General features: G+C 38.8%; 1 protein-coding gene across 1 annotated transcript in view; it reads right to left on the minus strand.

The window, feature by feature from the left end:
• The window catches only part of LOC124717272 (nuclear RNA export factor 1-like), a 158,419-nt gene extending 144,683 nt beyond the window's left edge, over positions 1-13,736 (minus strand). Inside the window, exons 1-3 of the mRNA XM_047244085.1 lie at positions 13,608-13,736; positions 13,421-13,525; positions 13,079-13,334 (exon numbers count right to left, since the gene is read on the minus strand). The gene's annotated coding sequence lies outside the window, so the exon portion shown is untranslated. The remainder of the gene's footprint in view (positions 1-13,078; positions 13,335-13,420; positions 13,526-13,607) is intronic.
• Positions 13,737-19,365: the final 5,629 nt, after the last annotated feature.

Genomic DNA, 19,365 nt, shown 5'->3' on the forward strand with positions numbered 1-19,365 from the left:
TTGTCACCAACACTTTTTCTACTCATTCTAGACTCTGTTATGAGAAGAGTCACAGCAGGCAGGAGACGAGGAATCCAGTGGGGGATCCATGAACGTCTGGAGGATCTGGATTTTGCAGACGATATAGTTTTATTAGCTCCAAGGCTGACTGATATGCAAGCTAAATTAAACTTGCTGAAAGAAGAAGCAGAGACTGCTGGCCTCAAGATAAATACAGGCAAAACAAAGGAAATGAGAGTAAATTCAGGGAACATGGAGGTGCCCCTGTTAATAGGTGAGCAGCGAGTGGAGACTGTCAACTCATTCCTGTATCTGGGTAGTATAGTGGCAAAAGATGGTGGAGCTGGAGATGACGTGAAAAACCGCATTAAAAAGGCAAATGCTGCCTTCATACAATTGTATCCAATATGGAAAAATAGAAATATCACATACAAAACAAAAATCTGTATTTTTAATACAAATGTGAAAGCTGTCCTTCTGTACGCCAGTGAAAGCTGGAAAATGGATAAAAAGATAACAACCCAGTTACAAAGCTTCATAAATAGATGTCTTCGACGCATCATGAATATCTGGTGGCCAGAAAAAATATGCAATGAGGAGCTCTGGCGAATAACAAACCAGATACCAGATACCTATAGAAGACCAGATACGAGAGAGAAAGTGGGGCTGGTTGGGGCACACCTTGAGAAAACCAGATGGAGCCATCGAGAAAAAAGAATTGGAATGGAATCCCCAGGGAACAAGGAAGAGAGGAAGACCAAGGGGCACATGGAAGAGGACAGTGGAAGGGGAAGCAAAAAGAGTTGGTAAGACCTGGGCAGAATTGAGGCAAATGGCAAAAGACAGAGACGGATGGCGAGTTCTCCTGGATGCCCTATGCCCCCATAGGGGCCAAAGGAATTAAGTCAAGTCAAATATGGACAACTTTTTTTACCACTTTGAGGGCTGGGCAGCTAGGGTGTAGTTCCAAGTGGATGATACTGTGCTCTTTCATGGTTCTTCTGAATTTTGTGTAGTGGATTCTTTTGCACAGAACTCACACCAGTTTACTGCATTTGAAAAACGGGAATTTTTCCACAAAATACTGCAAAGAAACAGACTTGTATTGGAGACTACCTTTTTTTTAATACTGAAATGACAATATGTTGTTTTTGAAATGACAAATATTTTTTTGTCTTTTGTTTTCATAATGGAGGCAAAATTAGTAGTTTTTCGTACTAAAATGAAAACTATTTGAAAATGTGGCTTTTGACTGAAAATTACTTTGTTGATTTTGTCTTCGTACGAAAAATTTTGGAGCATTTTGGAAAACAAAGTTCCTACTTCAAATTTTTCACAATAGTGCTCGATATCTTTTCTTGCCACTCACCTAGAACTTGTCTAGCTTGATTCTGCAAATGCCTTACATCTCCTCTGATGAAATTTTGACATTTCTGTAGCTGAAATCAATTTAGGAAGACTGTCTTCTACCGTGTCTATTTATAAGTGAACAATTTTGAGTGGAAGTTGAATCAAGTAGGTGTCCTTTGTTTATCAAAGTTGCTGCCAATTCAGTAAGTAATCTCCAAGGTGTTTGGTAGTAGGCTTCGACTTTTTATATAAAACATATGAATTTACTATCAATATTATGAAAAGGATAGACTGCTACTCACCACATAGCACGAGATGCCGGGTCAAAGATAGGTACAACAAAAAGACTGCCAAACAAATAAGCTTTCAGCCAAAAAGATCTTCATCAGAAATAGGTAACATACAAACACACACTCACATAAACGAAACTCAAACTCACATGACCACAGCCTCTGGCTGCTGAGGCCAGAATGTGAGCAACAGTGAATGAAACCTCAATCTTTACCTGGCAGACGATCTCTAACAGCTGTCAGATTTATCCACCTACAAACCCTGCCACAGTGACCCCATTCCAGGAATACAGCGGGACCTCCAGTCTCTCCTCAAATCCTTAGGCCCAAACCAAAACCTCTCACTGGAGTCCATCTCTCTCCTCATACTCATCACTACATTATATATGCTTCCTAAGTCCATAAACCAAACCACCCAGGATACCCCATTATATCCAGGTACTGTGCCCTCACTGAGGGAATCTGTGCTCTCATAGATGAACAGCTTCAGCCTATTACCTGCAATCGAATCTCCCGTATAAAAGATACCAACCTTTTCTTTGGCTGACTCTCTACAGTTCCTGTTCTTTTATCACATGGTGCCCTGCTCATCACTATTGATGCTACCTCCCTTTACACTAACATCTCTATGTTCATGGCCTTGCTGCTATCTTTCCCAATGCCCGACAGATTTCAAACATACAACCTCTTTCCTAGTCACCACAACCTCCCACATCCTCAACCACAATTACTTCTCCTTCGAAGGCATCACCTGCAAGCAAATCTGGGATATGGCAATGGGCACCCATGTGGCACCATCCTCTACTAATCTATTCATGAGCCATCTAGAGGAACCCTTCCTAACCACTCAGAATCCCAAATCCCTCACCTGATTCATATTCACTGATGACATCTTTGTGATCTGGATCAAGGGTGAAGACACCCTATCCACATTCCTCCAAAACCTCAACATGTTCTCCCCCAATTGCTTCACCTGGTCCTTCTCCAACCCAACAGGCCATCTTCCTTGACACTGACCTCCACCTCAAAGATGGAAAGATGGCTACATCAGTACCTCCATCCATATCAAACCTACCAACCACCAGCAATACCTCTGCTTCGACAGCTGCCACATGTTTCATACCAAAAAGCCCCTTTCACACAACCTAGCCACCTGTGGCTGTCGCATCTGTAGCAATGAGCAGTCCCTCTCTAAATATACCAAGGGTTTCACTGAGGCCTTCACAGACTGTAATTAACCTCTTAACCTTGTACAAAAACAGATCTCCCATGCATTACCTCCCCAGTCATTTCCCAAAGTCCCACCGTCTGCCCACAGAGGAGCATTCACCTTGTGTCTCAGTACCACCCAGGACTTGAGCAACAATCACATTCGCCACCGGGGTTTCAACTACCTCTCTTCATGCCCTTAAATGAGCAATGTCCTACTCACCATCCTTCCCATCGCTCTCACAGTGGTATTTTGCCGCCCACCGAACATACATCACATCCTCGTACATCCCTAAAGAACACCAGCTCCCAGCCCCTTGCTTCATGGCTCATATCACTGTAATGGACCTAGGTACAAAACCTGTTATATGCATCCTGCTACCACCACCACCACCCACTCCAGTCCGATCACTAACATCACCTATCCCATCAGATGCAGGGCTACCTGTGAAATAAGTCATGTGGTCAACAAGCTAAGCTGCATCCACTGTGCTGTGTCGTATTGGGCATAACAACCAACAAGCTGTCTGTTGTATGAATGGCCACTGATAAACTGTGGCCAAGAAACAGCTGAACCACCCACTTGCTGAGCATGTTTCCTAATACAATGACTGCCTCACAGCCTGTGCTACCTGGACCCTTCTTACGAACACCATACACAGTCCTCTATTCCACCAACACACCCTCATTCTCTTCACTTCTCTCCTTTTCTGCTGATCACCCCCATTCCAACCATCAACTAACCTCTTGACTGCACCTAGTTGCCCTACCCTCTTTCCACCTCATTTCTGTATGCTCCCACTAGCAGTACTTTACCATCCCCCACCCCTAACCTGCTATCCCTCCCCCTTTCTCCCCACCCCAGTCTCCTCCTCACTTCTGCCACCCAGACTGCATCCCTCATCACGCGCTACTGCTTGAAGTCTGGCCTTGGCAGGTAGAGATTGTGGTCGCATGCGCCTGTAGTATGAGCACGCGCGTACACGTGCCTGTGTGTGTGTTTTGTCTAATTCTGATGAAAGCCATTTTGGTTGAAAGCTCACTTGTTTGACAGGTATTTTGTTGTGCCTATCTGCGACTCAGCATCTCCACTATACGGTGGGTAGCAATCTATCTTTTTCGTAATATTGTCTCCATTCCACCCTGGATTTTCCATATTTTGAATTACTAACATCATCGTGAAACTGTGGAGAGAGAGGAAAAAAATTTTCTTTCATCACTTTAATTTGCCTCCTCTCCAAAGGACAGTAGCGTAATCAGCTGATCTCCATGGCCCACAGAAGCCTTGTTTTTATTATAATCAAATATAAATGTAGGTTTTATCTTCTGCATCATCCCTAATTTTGTTCTGACATTGACATTGGATGCAGCCATTTCGTGTTTTGTCATTGAAAGAAATACATTCCTAATGACTTTCCATTTCACAAACAGCAAATGGTCTCGTCTGTGACAATTCACTCTCTTTCAGCTTCTGCACAATTAAGTCTTTTCCATTTTTCACTACTGTACTGTCAGGCCATCTTAAAAATAAATACAGTGCCTATTGCAGACAACAATCAATGCCCTTTTCACTGGGTGTGGGCTTGTGAGGTATGGCTAACAGCAACACGGGAAACGTAAATGCCGCAAACCAAGTAACACACAAAGTTGTCTGTACTCCTATCCCACCAATACAAGTGACAGGTGCTGCAAGTGTGTGTTTTCGTGGAAATACAAACATTATAAAGTACCTTCATACAGAGTACAGACACGTCAAATTTTGGAATATATTTACAAAGCTGAGAAACGATTGACGTAGATCCTACAACGCTCGTCTTTTTGGAGCATAATTCTTGCAACGTAGAAGCTACCTATGTTGCTAGTCTCCAAAAAGTTAAAATTTCTTTGCAATATTTTTACTTCCTTCACTTGAGTGGCTCCTATTAACAAAGTGTTAAAATTTCTGGGCCAGAAATTTGTATGCCATCCTTTGGCTGTTTAACAAGCCTGCACATCAAATTTGGGGTCAATCAAAACATGCAGTACTGGTCATCAGCTTTGACTCATCATGTAACTGTTTTTAGTTATGTGACATCACAGTTCTGTGGTGTATTTGAAATGCATCTTGTCTGAAAAGGACATTGTATAGTAGATGGTGGTCCCCTCTAGGATTGTTAGAGAGTGACTGGTCTGATTCAGTTTTGCTTATCATGCTTTGTATATTACTTGTCTGCTTTCTATTGGAATTGCTTTTGGAGATTTGTCACCGAGTTATTTTAGTGTTAGCAGTTACTGGCTACAGATTTGTTTTTGTCTATGGAACTGTTGGTTAGGCATGTTGTTAATGGATGGAGATTTAATTTTTGCTTTACATTTGTTATTAGTTATGGATACAGTAAGGAAATTCACTAGTTTTGAAAAGGAGTGACATGGTCAATTTGAAGGTAACAGCAAACCAAAGTATGACAATATGTAAAAAGCATAACAGTCTATGATCGCAAGTATTTGTTTTATTCAATTGATGATCAGTTTCAATAGTAATGATGACTTCAGTTTGATCTAAAAAAGGAAGGACTGTGCATAACCACAAGTAATACCATTATAATAAGTTATTAAACTTATAAACAGTAATGTGATTAATTGTCCGAGGAGACACTAACAAACATACCTGTGCCCTTGAAGTTTGTTAGAGACAAAGAAAATATATAGCCTTGATTGGCATCATTATATGGTGTAAAAACATGATAAAATTATAACAAATACTCATGGACTGTAAAATATGGGCGATATTAGCACATAGAGCTTACAGCTGCAGTACAAACAGCTGAGGGAGCTTGGCCACAAGGAGCCATACGTTACAAAGTCAGGGAAAAGATCTTTAACATTCAACAGGAAATAAAATAAGATAAATTAAAATGCACTAAAAAGGAGATAAAGCTTAAGCATGGGTCCACAGTAAAGTGTTGGCAAAAATTATAAATGTTAGCTCTCAAATAGATGCCTGTACCATACACAGTACACAATTAATGTTAAGAAATACTTGCAATCATAGACTGCTTTGGTTTTTACATATTGAATTCAGTAAAAAGTAATTTCAAACAGCATTGTAGGAAGTGTGGTATGTGTGTTAAATTCATGTCTACAATTGTGTCTTAATTATAAATGAAGATTGATGTTAATAGAATTTTTTTATGAATCTGTGAACTGTGTTACTAGTTGCAGTAAATAAAGATTTATTAAGATTGTTGGGTATCATGGAGTTTGTTCCACCTGTTTCAGTAAAGTCTGGTTTTCAATGACGGATCAGCCAGTTTCAACTTTTTAGTATCGTGGACCTTGTTTTAGCTGCTTTTGTAAAGTGAGGATTTTCGTAACAGTATTGGTTAAAAACAGTCTTGGCTGCAATTTTTAGTTTTTTATTTTTCAACTAAGCGTTTCACCTTATTTAGGCATCTTCAAGTTGATCTTAATTTGGTATTTCTTAGAACGATCCTTTAGACAGTGTAGCCAAAGAGCATCGTCGAATACATCAGGTCAACATCACCTTCATTAAACTCAGTAAAAACTTCCTAGATGGACATGAGTGACTCCCACACCTCCATAACATGTTCCCGGAACATTTAACCGGAACGCGTTATGCAGGACTTGGAGTTGCTCACGTCCATCTAAGTAGTTTTTACTGAGTTTAATGAAGGAGATGTTGACCTGAAGTATTCGACAATGCCCTTTGGCTGCACTATCTAAAGGATCGTTCTAAGAAATACCATATTAAGATCAACTTGAAGATGTGTAAATAAGGTGAAACTCGTAGTTGAAAAATAAAAATTGCAGCCAAGACTGTTTTTAACCAATACTGTTAGGCACTGGTTTGCTGTATGCCACCGATGGATTGGAAGAATTGATTGGTAACAGCTAGTGCAGTGAGGTTTTTTTTTTTTTTTTTTTTTTTTTTTTGGGGGGGGGGGGGGGGGGTCACGTGAACTTTTCAATGCCACTTTGTGGTTTCATGTACGTTAGTGATTCCAATATTGCAAATTAAGGGTAATGTTGGATAATTGGATTTTTGCACAAGGTTTTGTTTGCACCTTTAGTTTATTTATTAAGCATCTTTTGGTGTACATCTATGGAGCATGTTCAAGTACATATTTACACAGAAATACATTATTTTTACTGATTCTATCTGCAGATTTGCTTAGGTGGCTAACAGATTTTAACCATAATACTTCTGCAAATTTCCGTAATAGTTACATAATTTTAGGTACAGTACGTCAAACAGGTTTTATGAGATGTCATACTGTGTACACAAATGAAACAAAATTTCAATGCAATAATTCTCTACCTTAGTTACATCATTTTATATATTGGCATAAAACAGTCATATAGGCAGATATATTCTAGCTCCAGTTATGTATACATTAACAAAAAAATTTAAAAGCAATAATACTATACCATAGTTACAACATTTAGATATAATAATGCTGTTAAGAATTTACCTCATTTTCCTTTTTCTCTCTTCCTGTGTATGTTAGTTTCATCTGAAAGAAATTCTCTGATTGAATACAATGTGGTTTCTAATAACAGTTGTTTGATTAAATGTTTAACTTTAGTTTGCAATTTGGCATTAGTGATGAGTGGTGGTAAACAGTTGTACAACTTCATTGTCATGTAATCAATGCTCCTCTCGTTTTAAAATGTGTTATGCTGCAAAATTCTTAATTTTGTGTAATTTCTATTGTAGTGGTGGCCCATGTCTTAATTTTTTGTTTAACTTATCTTTATGACCCCAAGTGAGGAGCAGAATTCTGTATATGTACAAACTGTAGAAAGTTGGAATCTTATATTTTTTGAATTCAGGTTTGCTACTGTCTCTCATTCTTGTGTTTACTATTATTCCCTTTTGTAATTTCAATATCTTAATTGCATCAGTAAAGTGGCTCCAGATCTCTATCTCATAGCTCATTACAGCACCAAAGAAGCATGAAAAAATACACCCTGCACAGATCATCTCCAGTTATTAGTGACTTAATCAGTCAGAGATAAAACAGCACTGCTAAGTTTGTTGTTTATGTTGGCAATATGATCTTTCCATCCTAAACTACTATTTATAGCAACCCCTAAAAATTTTGTACTTTCAACTACTCTTACAGCTAGCTCTTGCAATTTGGTCAGTTAATTTGTTTTTGTTCTGTTGTTTGTAAACAGCATTGCATTAGTTTTTTTTCATAATTGAGAAATAGCCTATTCACGTCAAGCCACAGAGTGGTCATTTCATATGTTTGATTGCTTAAAAACCATAAGTCACCACCAAGGAGGAGAAGGGACATCAAAAGAGAGCGACAGATTTCTGACAAAGGTGAGCATTAAGTACTATGTAAAAAAACATCACGCGACACAGACCGAAGAAGAGTTTCTTCCAGCTAAAAAAAAAAAAAAAAGGGGGGGGGGGGAGGGAGACAAGTTTTTGGTGAAAATTCAAAATCATATGGTGTATAGAGAAACAATCACAGGCAGATGTAAGAGTAGCATAATGGTACAGGCAAGCATGATTTGGTGACAAAAACTGGGCAGTTGCATGCAAGACTGCAGCAGCATACAAAGTGAGGAAAATATAGTGCTGCCTACAGAAGTAAAAGGAGGTTCGGTATTGCAGGATAAGAATCTGCCACAAAAACAGAATGACAGTCAGAGCCAGTTCATACAGGAAACAAATACTTACCACAGAGAAGTATGCAACAGAAAACAGACAGGGACATCTCTGCAACAGATTTATGAAAGCATAGAGAACACAATACAACAACTGATGACCTTAGAAGTTAAGTCCCATAGTGCTCAGAGCCACAATACAACTCACTAGGCTGGAAGAGTCTATTATGCTTACCACAGCCTTAAGACATCTGATAAGAAATAGGCACACAAAAGAAGAGTATATTACTTTCCCCATACCTTATTTCGTAAATAGAATTCATTTTAAAGTCAACAATTTGCCAATAGAAGTGAAAAAACTGGAGAAGTTACTGAGACAGATTTCTGCCAGAGGAAATGAGTTATTCCACTTAGATACGTTATACAAGCACTTTGTGGTGATGCATTGTCATATAGCATAGGACTTCAGACAAGAAAGGGCTAAATTATAAAGAATGTAGCAACCAGTTGCGGAAACATAATTTATTTATCTTGTTGCAAATCAATTTTGAATGATATCAATCATCATAGGTGCATTTTTCTAACTGATACATGCCATAAATAGAAGTACTGTCCTTGGCAGATTTCTATCATGATCATGATGACTGACGACTGATATCAGTCGAAATCGATTTGCAACAAGATAAATAAATTATGCTTCCACAACTGGGTGCTACATTCTTTATCATTTTATATTCCACGGTCGCTGCACAGAAAGGGAACCTTATGGAGCCCAACATTCAAATGGCTAAATTGTCTAACATAAACCCATCATTCCTAATGGAAATAAAAATAGGACAGCTTAATGCCATGAGAAGTCCAGTGTATTGCACAAGCCTAGAAGAGTGGCAGAATAATTGAAGTTAGATGTAATGTGTCTCCAAGAACCATATACAAAGGCAGGAAAGGTGCCCCGTAATCCAATAACTGGTGAAATAGCTAAAGAAGGCCATTGTCCTGTGGCAGCAATAATAGTATTTAAGAAGACCATAACAGTGAAAAAAAGTATCACAGTGTTGTTCTGAACATGTGATATGTGTGGAAATGTTAAGCGAAAAGGGAAGTTCCATCCTGGTTTCCAATTTAGTGATGGGACAGGCAAGTATCTGATAAGGCTAAAGGGTACTACCACCTAGGATGAATTTAAGCTTCCCACGTATTGCCCTGACGCACAAAGTCAGTACTGTGGCATAGCCACCTCACTGTTGACCATGAAAGGGAGCTAAAAGAAACCATTATGGGACTCAACCTACAGGTATTGAATATACCTTGCAATCCACCAACCTACAAAGGGAGAGTTGGAGCAACTTCAAATACAAAAATCACTCTGGCAAATATGGCAGTGGCTTGCAACATGACCCATGAAGAAAGAATAGCTGCACAGATGTAGGTAAGCCACACAGCATTTACGAAAGGATTATGGAAATCAAAAATAGAACACTGGTAACAATCCGTAGGGATGAAATCAGAAATTAATCCCTGGGGTATACCACACAAAACAGTCTGCCAGAAAGTACGATCACCAACAGTCTTATCCATACCCAAAAGAAATGATGGGAAAATAACAGAAAGTTGCAAATGTCAGCTGCCCTCCTAATGGAAACACACATGACTTCCTGACGACGACGAAGAAGGTGATATAGAAGATCAGCGTGGGTTGTAAAAACATGATGCGAAAAATTCAAAAACAATAAACTTGTTTACTCCTTCACACAAGAAAAAATTAGGTAAATAATTTTAAGACTGAAAAAGAAAAAATTCCAGGACTAGATGGGATCCCTGCTGAAATAGTACAAGCGTTATGCGACCTATTAGATACTTACTTGCGTAAAGTGTGTAATGAGTGTCCCTTGCAAGTAAGGATCCCTGCACAGTGGAAGAATGGTGAAGTGGAGATAATTAGTAAATGCCAACACAAGGATCTGATGCTACCCAAATCCTACAGACCAGCTTGTCTTTTGAATGTTCTCAGCAAGATGTCTGTAAAACTACTGTGCAAGAGATAACAAGATCATAGCCTGCTACACAGTCTAAGCCCTCACCAATACAGGTGGAGAAGAACACAACTGATGATGCAGTTTACAAGGGGATCTTTCTAGCGACAGATACTCATTCTACAGATGCTCTAGTGATGATAATCAATATTGCTAGTGCTTTCGAAATCCTATGTGACCGTCTTTCTTTGGTCATCTTGGGAAGTTGGAGTGTCCAGAGGCTCTGTACACCTGGCCGAGAGACTATAGCTGTGGGAGACATGCTTCTTTAATATGCCCAGGGAAGGAAATAACAAAGACAACAACAAAAGTCTGTCCACAGAGATCAGTGCGTGGTCCAGAGTTTTGGGATGTAGCGCTGGAGCCCATACTATACATAAGTTACATAATAGCGGTAACATAATAAGCAGACTGGTAGCATTTGCAGACGATGTGCTGTTCGCTGTAAGCAGCGACATCAGGAGAATCATAGAAGACAAATGTAACATAGTGCTCCATGAACTTGACAGTTGCCCTCGATTGTCCCTAACAAAAATGGTTCAAATGGCTCTGAGCACTATGGGACTTAACATCTGATGTCATCAGTCCCCTAGAACTTAGAACTACTTAAACCTAACTAACCTAAGGACATCACACACATCCATGCCCGAGGCAGGATTCGAACCTAAGACCGTAGCGGTCGCGCAGTTCCAGACTGAACCACCTAGAATCACTCAGCCACACGGCCGGCTGTTCCTAACACCTCACAAAACTATATACCTACTGCTGAAAGGGATCCTAGCAAGAAATCTTAAGAAAAAATTAAACGATGTTAACTATTAGAAGAATTGCAGCAATGAGATATCTTGGGATTTTCCTGGACAAACCAACAAACTTCATAATGTTACACATCATATAGAGGAGACAGGCATGAAAGGTACAAATGTCATGAACAAAATTATAACAGTCATGAATAGGCTATTCTGACTTCCCCTGTATTGCAAATAGGCAATTCTGAATTTCCCGAAAATAATAAGAGCATATGCACAATCTATATTAGCGTCAGCCATAGGATATGGTGAGTGTGTTTGGGCTCATAGATTGCAGCTTGTGAAGGAAGTTTCATTAGTGCGAAGAATTCAATAAATGAGGAGTGCTACTAAGATTAATAGGCACCTACTACACTACCCTGAATGTTGCATTATTAGTAATCATAGAAATATGCCTTCCGGACTTGGACATTAGGAAAAGGGGTGCCCTTTATCGGTTAAAAAGGGGTAATCAAATGAAAGTGCAAAGGATATTTGGAATTGAGGCCAACACAAAAATGTGAATAAACGTTCACATATTACAATTGTGGCAAAATGAATGGGGCACTTCAGGGACTGGTAGGACAACATACAAATTTCTCCTTAACATCAGGTAGAGATTAAAATTGAGATTTCTTAATCTTTCAAGTGGACTGACATCACCTGACGGGAAATGGCCCATACGCTATGTATCTACAGAATATCAAAATGATAGCTGAAGGAAAGTTGTGCCTGCGGCAGAGCAGGCGCTCCAGAGCGCACAATGTGGGATTGCACACACTGTGAAGCTGCGGAACAGAATAAAAATTTGCTTAGTTAGATGGGTCATAAATTTAAGATGTGTTCTTATACATGGTGTAACAGAAATAAAACTTGCACAGGTAAACTGTACAGTACGACAAAATGCTTATCTATGTACATATCCACCGAAATCATTTTTTAGAGACAGAAAAGGACTTCGAAGAGCAGTTGAACGGAATGGATAGTGTCTTGAAAGGAGGATATAACATGAACATGAACAAATGCAAAATGAGGATAATGGAATGTAGTCGAATTAAGTGGGGTGATGCTGAGGGAATAGATTAGGAAATGAGACACTTAAAGTAGTAAAGGAGGTTTGCTATTTGAGGAGCAAAATAACTGATGATGGTCAAAGTAGAGAGGATATAAAGTGTAGACTGGCAATGGCAAGAAAAGCGTTTCTGAAGAAGCGAAATTTGTTAACATCAAGTATAGATTTAAGTGTCAGGAAGTCGTTTCTGAAAGTATTTGTATGGAGTGTAACCATGTATGGAAGTGAAACATGGACGATAACTAGTTTAGACAAGAAGAGAATAGAAGCTTTCGAAATGTGGTGTTACAGAAGAATGCTGAAGATTAGATGGGTAGATCACATAACTAATGAGGTAGTGAATAGAATTGTGGAGAAGACAAATTTGTGGCAGAACTTGACTAGAAGAAGGGATAGGTTGGTAGGGAATATTCTGAGGCATCAAGAGATCATCAATTTAGCATTGGAGGGCAGCGTGTAGGGTAAAAATCGTAGAGGGAGACCAAGAGATGAATACACTAAACAGATTCAGAAGGATGTAGGTTGCAGTTGGTACTGGGAGATGATGAAGTTTGCACAGGATACAGTAGCATGGAGAGCTGCATCAAACGAGTCTCAGGACTGAAGACCACAACAACAACAACAAAGTCATTCAATTCGGAAATGGTCGAGCTAGGACCATAGTCCTCCTGCGTCAGTAATTAGCCTACCTGCTCTTGCAGATGTGCTACTCACAGCAGTCGACGAATCTGGACTCGGCACTGAAGACTGCAAGTTTGATGCGTGATCCGACGGTGACGGCAGATGCTGAATATTCCAACCAGGGGGCTGCGTTTCCCTCTGCTTTAAATATATATTCGGGTCAGAGCACTGCACGTATTGCGCCACAGCTTCTGGACTCTCTACATACTGTTCTACAGCTTCTATGTTATTTGACTGCACTGTCACCTTCTGCACATACGTTTGTGGAAACTCCACATCCTTAACAGTGCTGCAAAACACAGGCAGAACATAAGCTTCCCAATCGTCAGCGAAAAAGGATTACATTAATATGCATCGTGAACATGATAAACATACGTTAACCAACTATGAGGCTTAATTTCTTTCAGAGCCTGCTTCTCCTGCATACATTTAACACTGTCCTGAAGATATGTCTGTGGAAACGCCGTATACTGTACAGTGCTGCAAAACAAGCAGGAATATAAGCTTGCCTATCATCAACGAAATAGAGTCGTACTAATGCGTAATATGAAATTATATATACGTTAAATTAGGTCGCGCAGATGTCTTCGTCCCCATTCTCACAGAAAATGCAGTTCAAATTTCAGACTTCAATACACTGTCATATTCATCTAACTTTCGTGTTACTACCGCTATTCAAATCTAAGCCAGCTTCGGCGGGAGTTACAAAGATCACGAACACACTACTTCAACAGCGCACTGAAATCATTCCTCAGTCACCACGAAAAGTTAAATCAACAACAAAATATATATTCTCCACTCCTGATGCACTAAAAACTTACCTTCCTTCTGTTGTCACATTGTTTACATCACGGAAAAAACTTTAAACATTGTGAAGTGTGAACAATTGCCATACACTGACCGCTACGTTTAGTAAATAAAATACTATATACTATGGAGTTTGCACCTGCAGAGTGACCAACTAAAGTCACCTGGTAGGTAACACGGCTGAATGAGGAACCGCTCAGAAGAGTTTGGAACGATTTCCAGGAAATACGTAAAAAGAAATAGTGGTTGAAAAGCACACAAGAAAAGTTAAGCAGAAATTGCAGTTATGTAAGTATGCAGAAACGTATCCTGGTATACATTCTCCACGCCACTGGCACGGAGAAATAACATTAAGTGTCGTGTAGATGCTCAGGAGAGTCTGAAGCCTTTCCAGATTTGGCGAATTCACGATCGCTAGGTTCTGAGTTAACTGCTTAAGTCTTTCCTATTTTGTTTTTCCTGTAACAGTTTCTTGTACTCTTTATCTTCCTATCACGTATGAATGAATTTTCCTTCTACTACCCTGTCACGCCAACATATACACAAGACGCACAGAATTAGAATCACGGGAATGATTAGTACGCCGAACATCAATACAAACTACTACAGACGCAAAATTACATTAATTAGTTGTTGTTGTTATCGCGGTCTTCAATCCAGAGACTGGTTAGATTTGGCTCTCCATGCTACTTTATCCTATGCAAGCTTCTTCATTTCAAAGAAACTACCGCAACCTACATCATTCTGGGTCTGCTTGGTCTCCCTCTACGATTTTTACCCTACACGCTGCCCTCCAAAACTAAATTCGTGATCCCTTGATGCCTCAGAACATGACCTACCAATCGATCCCCTCGTCTAGTCAAGTTGTGCCACAAATTCATCTTCTCCCCAAGTCTATTCAGTACCTCCTCATTAGTTATGTGATCTACCCCCCTAATCTTCAGTATTCTTCTGTAGCACCACATTTCGAACACTTCTATTCTCTTCTTGTCAAAACGATTTATCGTTCATGTTTCACTTTCGTACATGGCTAAACTCCACACAAATACTTTCAGAAACGACTTCCTGACACTTAAATCTATTCTCGATGTTAACAAATTTCTCTTCTTCAGAAGAGCTTTCCTTGTCATTGCCAGTCTACATTTTATATCTTCTCTACTTCGACCATCATCAGTTATTTTGCTCCTCAAATAGCAAAACTCCTTTACTACTTTAAGTGTCTCATTCCCTAACCTAATTCCCTCACCATCGCCTGATTTAATTCGACTACATTCCATTATCCTAGTTTTGCTTTTGTTGATGTTCATCTTATATCCTGCTTTCAAGACACTGTCCATTCCGTTCAACTGCTCTTTCAAGTCCTTTCCTGCTCTAACAGAATTACAACATCACCCAAAAATCTCACAGTTTTTATTTCTGCTCCATGGATTTTAATTCCTACTCCAAATTTTTCTTTTGTTTTCTTTACAGCTCATTATACAGGGTGATTCACGAAGATATGCAAATATTTTAATACATTATTCTAAAAGTAAAACTATAGAAAAAAGTTCATATAAACATAGGGCCTCAAATGTTTAGTCCCAGAGTTACGGCTAATAAAAGATTTTGCCTGAAATTTAGCAACATCCGTAATATGAAGCCATCGCAAAACTGTACGATCTTAAAGTAAAGAGCGATTTCCATTCATTTTGCTGTTATTGGTCTGGTGAAGCTAATAAAATAAGTCCTAGGCTTCTATCTACAGTATTTTTCCAGCAAAGTTTATTATACAAGTAAATTTGTTTACTATCCATTAAGAATGTAGAAACGTTTATGTCATTGTTGGCAACTGTTAGTGAGTTGTTTCAATGGTTTCCTAATCTTGAAACGAGTTAGTTTTTTCTATTGTTCAGTGAAAGAACATAGTAACAGCAGTGTATTTAAGTGAAACCACATAGTAATTGTTGTAGTTTGTAGATTATTTACATAATAGGGATGCCTTTCAAATTTAAGACAGAGCAATACGCCGATATGGTGTTTACGGCTGCAGTTAATGAATATAGTGTACATAAAGTTCAGTGGATGATGCGATAGCCCTTCTGCATAAAGCTAACAATGCCAGAGTTTGCCAGATGCAGATAACCCCTGTAACAATTAGTGAGATCAATAAGACAATCAGAGAGATGAAGTCAAAAGACTTTTGTGGGGTTGATAATATTTAAACTAAGATACTTAAGCACTGTCATGGCTATATAAATGCAGTATTGCGTCACTATTTAATGAATCCCTAAATAAGGTATTGTTCCACTTAGATTAAAATATGTGTGTCTGAAATCACTTTTCCGGAAAGGTGAAAAAACTGATGTAAGAAACTACCACCTAATATCCCTGCTAACAAGTTTTTCAAAGGTCACTGAGAAACTGGTATACAAGAGAATTGTTAATTACCTGACCAGCCATAACATTCTCAATCAATGTCAGTGTGGTTTCCAGCAAGGCCTATTAATTGATGGTGCTATTTTCTCTTTCACTGATAAAATTCTCGAATCTCTTAACAGAAAATTGGCTCCAATTGGAATCCTATGTGACCTATCCAAAGCTTTTTGCTAAATAAAGGAGACTACTATGGGTTAAGTGGAATAATGGGGACATGCATTAAATACTACCTTACAGATAGGAAACAAAGGGTAATAATTACTGACAGTAATGGAATTTTATTCAAGTGGGGCATGGTCAACATGAGTGCCTCAAGACTCAGTATTGCGACCCTTACTGTTTCTTATACATGTAAATGACCTCCCACACTGCACCACCATAGTGAGCAAGTTCACCCTATTCGCTGACAGTACTTCTAGTTAATAAAGCAACAGCGAACAACCGGGAAACATCTGTGAACAATGCATTTGTAGACATTCTGAAATGGTTTAACTGTAATGGACTCTCTCTGAATATCATAAAAATTCATTATGTACAGTTTCACATGGCACATGAAGAACCATATGATATAAATATAGAATGTAATAGACAAGAAATAAAGCAAGTGGACTCAACTAAATTCCTGGGTGGGTACATAGACTGCAAACTAAATTGGTCCAACCATATTCTAGATCCAGAAACAAAGGCTACATTCTGCAACATTTGCCTTACGCATAATTGCATCAACCACACATAAGGAGGCCATAAGTGCTGCTTATTTCGGATATTTCCATACACTTTTGTCTTACAGAATCACCTTTTGGGGCAACTAACCCTTGGCAAAAAAAATGTTTTTATTGCTCAGAAGAGAGCTAAACGTATCGTGACCGGTGTACAACCAAGGCACTCATGCAGGAATCTGTTGAGGAAGCTACAGGTATTGTTAAGTAATAATTATTTTCTGTGTCTTGTAATATGTTATGAAAGGAGTTTTTACGTATGTTCCATGTCCCATGCAATAATGCTGAAATAGTTACTCTGTGTCAGTCAGTTGTTTTCTTATCCAAGCATGCTATAGTGCTGTACATAAGTGAATGATATATTAAAGTGTTCTCCTTTATATACCACAAAATAGTTACTTATCTTTAAAACAAGAATTTATCAAGAGGTTATGGGGCCATAACAAATGTATAAGCTTGCCCAGATAAACGCATGTACAGAACTGGATATGTAGCTAACTATTTGCCTGTTATTTTTAAAGGATGCGCACAAACCGTTCAGTGACGCACTGCATATCAGTAAACAGTCAGTAGTATCGTCAATCGGCAAATTAGTGTCACGAAAATTAAAGTCGCAAAACTTCGTTAATCGTCACAGTCAGAAAAGTCAGGTACGTGTATTAACTTTACAGACAGTAGAGTTTTTACCCATTACCAATGGATTCTATCAAGCAACAATTGGATGTTTTGTCAGAGGATCATCACGGAAATATTAACTACATTTCTTAGCGATTTAAACTAGATTTAAGTGAAAGAAATTGTATTCAGTAGCAACCAGACAGGAAATTAAACCGACAGGAGGAGAAACTGATCAACATTTAAAAGCTCGGATTGAGAAAGATCTTGAGACACAAATTTTTATAGGTTTAAATGTCAAGTAGCAACATAGCCAGGAAAATAGCAAATTGCAAGTCTGCAAGTCAAATGGTTAAAAAATTAGAAACGCTATATGGGACGAAATCGGATTTGGCAATTGAAGGTCTGCAGAGAAATTTAATAGCGGAAGCCGTGAAAGAGAGCTGGATTATGTCGCCACTTCTTGCGATGTTACCGCCGAAACTTCACCACTTCCGTACTGAATGGGATAATGTAGCGGCAGCTGACAAAAATCTTGACAAATTATTTGAACGTTTGCGTCTGGAGGAAGGTAGGTTAAATAAGACAGAACAGTTAAGCACCTCCCACACTAATGCTTTTGTCTTGAAACAAAGTAAACAATTTGTCAAAGCAGGTCAGCAGGAAACGTCTACAGTTCAATGTTTCAAATGCGGCAAAAACGGGTATGTAAAGAAACACTGCAAAAATAAACCATGTTCCAAATATTTAGTATACTATAGAGAGAATTATTTATGTAACGACTTCAAACAAAAGGGTCATTTTGCAATGGAATGTCAAAGTCCAAAGTTAGACAGAAACAAGACAAGCGCTGAACTTGACAGTAAATAGTCAAAAGGTTACAAACATTAAGCACTGGATTATCTGTTGCCAGTGTAAATGAAATAAATTTGCAATCGGGTCGAGAGAACATTTGGTACCAAGATTGTGGTGCCACGCAACATATGACATTTAGAAGGGACTGGTTAATAAATCAAGTAAAATAAAATCACTGTACGAAAATGTTAATTGGTGATGCAACCGAATTAGTAGGAACTGGAGAGGGAGATGTCGAATTAGAGGATTTCAATAGAGAACAGTGGTATGATGTAGTTCTGGAGAATGTTCTGCATGTACCGAACATAAACTTTAATTTATTTTCTGCTACACAAGTCTTAGACAAAGGTTATGTTCAGACTGCAAATGCAGATCTCTCAGTTTTCAAAACAGCTGACAATCTGGAAACTGTAGCAGTAGTTCGACGCGAACGACAACTGTACAAAATGTTGTTTCTTGTGTGAAATGAATCTCATGTCGTTAGGAGGAGCAAGATATTTCTTGTTGTTTAAAGATGATTTTTCTCATTTCCGAACTATTTTATTTTCTCAAGACGAAAGATGAAGCTGTTTCCAAAGTAGAAACCTTCATGAAAATGGTAGAAAATAAGTTTGGGAAGAAAGTAAAATGTTTAAAGTCAGATAACGGGACCGAAATCAAGAACGCACTCACTAAAAGGCTTCTAGATGTACTTTGTGTTTTTCACATCAAGACGAACACGTACACACTTCAGCAAAATGGCATAATTGAAAGAGTAATGCGCACAGTTGTCGAGTCAGCACGATCAGCAATACAGGCATGAAACCTGAATGAGAATCTTTGGGCTGAAGCGATAAATTATTCCGTCTTAACGGTAAATCAAACTGGTAGAAGTTCAAAAATAGATTCTGATAAGTTGAGAAGTTTTGG

This window comes from Schistocerca piceifrons, chromosome 9 (genome assembly GCF_021461385.2).
Source record: "Schistocerca piceifrons isolate TAMUIC-IGC-003096 chromosome 9, iqSchPice1.1, whole genome shotgun sequence".
Lineage (NCBI taxonomy): Eukaryota > Metazoa > Arthropoda > Insecta > Orthoptera > Acrididae > Schistocerca > Schistocerca piceifrons.